The following is a 2,357-nucleotide window of genomic DNA, read 5'->3' on the forward strand; positions in this document are numbered from 1 at the left end:
AGAGTGTTGTCCAGCATGGGGGTGAGTAGAAAATGAAGGCTAATCATGTTTTGGGTGTACTATTCCTTTAAGACTTTTTAAAGACCTGCGGGAACCCTGACCAGGGATGAAAGTGACAGAAATGGAAGGGATGATTTTTAATTGGTTACCCTGATCTGGTGGATAATTATCTCTGCAGTTTAGTAGAAGCCAACAATAATATATGGTGCATAATGCAACCAGAGACAACATAAGCAGACCAAATGCACAACAATCCCTGTTAAAAAAACAACAACAACAAAACTGCCCTACTTCTCTTGTTGACCAACAACCCCAACTTTGACAAACAAAGGCCTCCACAACTGCAAGAGGTAAATAATTCAAAGCTAAGAGAAACTCAACCCTTTCTCTCTCTCATATGGAGGAGGTGCTGGAAATGACAGCAAATAACCAGGAACAAGGTGAACCCGGTGACCGGGCTGCAGCTGAGCCCTAAAAGCAGCCGCTTTATGTTGCTTTTCCTCCACAGCTGGCTCGTTAACAGGAGGCTCCTGCTTTACACGTGAGCAGGTGTAAACAGTGACTTCTGGTCGTTTCCCGCTAAGCTGCTGCTTTAAATAAGCCTTACATCACGGCTGCGCTTTAAACACACACCGGCGGCTCAGCTTCTGGATCCTGATGCCAGCTTTAGCGCAGACGGTTAGGAATTTATTTTGATATTTAATTAAAAAAATAAAAATAAAAAAAGTGGAGCAAAATTAAAGCCATATTGTTGAAATAAAATAAAAACCCATAGAAATGTTTGCAGACTTTTGCAGAACATTTCAAACAGCGGATTTTGAAGCTGATAATTTCTTTTTTCTTTAATTATCTGCTAACAACACAAATGCTTATATAAACGCGTTTGAGGCGTCCAGACGCACAGACTGGTTTCCCTACAACCCCAAACTTTACCTTCACAAACACAGCAGAATATTAAATTGAAGAACACGGGCTTATAACGGACACAAAGAATGGAAGCGTTTCCTCCTTCAGTTGGAACAGCAGAGCTTTACGTCCAGCTAGCAACTGGCTACTTCACGAGGAGCTAACCCGAGCTAACGCTGCTAGCTGGGGGGGGATCCTTTTACTGCTTACCTTCAGCGGCCTCTCACATCTACTTCTCATCGTCCCGTTAAGTTTCCCAAAAAGTCCTAACTTGTAAATATCTTATATCGTCCTCAAAAAAGCAGAACTTTAACTTTTAAGCATATTCACAGCTTCCAAACAGCACAGGAGCTCCATTAGGACCACCGCCGACAAAGTAATTCTCTACCACTTACAACAACAATGTCAAGCAGGGGTTTGGTCCCGCCCATCAGAGCGAATGAGCCAATCAGGAAGCGCTGCGGATTGAATCGACGTATAAGCTGACCAATGATCGCGGCCAGAGACTGACTGATTTTCCCCAGTAGAGTAAACACCAAATGAGAAGAGAGGCTGCTAGGTTTGTCCGAGTAGCCAATGGGCTCTGAGGGTTTTGACAAAAAAAGCGATGAATGAGATCATCCAGGATGATGTAAATTCTACGTCATAGAGGTCGACTGATGTCATAATCTGAGGCCGATATTTACGGTTGTCATTGGTAATTTAATAGTGTTAGAAAATACAAGTTGACATTCTTACAACTGAAATGATGAAGAATAGACCCCTAATTTTATATATATTATATGAAATTGTGTTATCTATTACAAAGTAATTTCTTCCTTGGATTATTAAATAATAATAATAATAATATTACATTTTATTTAACAGTGCCTTTCTTGACTCTCAAGGTCACTTTATTAAAGTATTTCTGATTCTGATTCCTCATTGATGGGACAGGTGTTGTGAATGAAATGGTGCCCAGCTTGAACGAGCTCCTGTGTGTCGCTGAATGTGTGCATTGATGCCTGAAAGACGTCTTCTGCCTCCATTTATCTGTCTACTACATTGTGTTAAATTCATGTTAATATGTATTTAAAGACATTTCAATTAGTGGAAAAATTGCAGGGGGAAATATATATAAAAAAAAAGTAATCATCCAAAACTTTTGCGACTCCCATGCAATGGACCCCCTAGGGGTCACGGACCCCCTGCTAAAGACCTTTAAATATTTTCCCAAACAGAAGCTGACCCAGTTTTCCGGGGCTGCAGCATGGAAAAGTCTGTTAGCCTCTATTTTAAAGTCCAATTTATATTTGGTATAAATTGGACTTTACAGAATAACAGAATAAAATAAATTAATAAAAGTAAACAGAATAATAAAGAGGCCTTTCTGTTACATAAACTTGTATTTTTCAAGAAGTTTTATTGTTTTTCTGCTACGGAAGAGGATTAGGGCCACTGGGAAAAAAAAA

The 2,357-nt window shown here is 39.8% G+C and overlaps 1 protein-coding gene across 2 annotated transcripts in view; it reads right to left on the reverse strand.

Moving 5' to 3' along the window:
• The window catches only part of otud7b (OTU deubiquitinase 7B), a 79,714-nt gene extending 78,412 nt beyond the window's left edge, over positions 1-1,302 (reverse strand). For both annotated transcript variants that reach the window (XM_015375296.1, XM_015376914.1), the window contains exon 1: positions 1,117-1,302. The gene's annotated coding sequence lies outside the window, so the exon portion shown is untranslated. The remainder of the gene's footprint in view (positions 1-1,116) is intronic.
• Between the last annotated feature and the right edge of the window lie 1,055 nt (positions 1,303-2,357).

The sequence above is a fragment of the Cyprinodon variegatus genome, unplaced genomic scaffold, assembly GCF_000732505.1.
Source record: "Cyprinodon variegatus isolate N-32 unplaced genomic scaffold, C_variegatus-1.0 Scaffold0, whole genome shotgun sequence".
NCBI classification, from domain to species: Eukaryota; Metazoa; Chordata; class Actinopteri; order Cyprinodontiformes; family Cyprinodontidae; genus Cyprinodon; species Cyprinodon variegatus.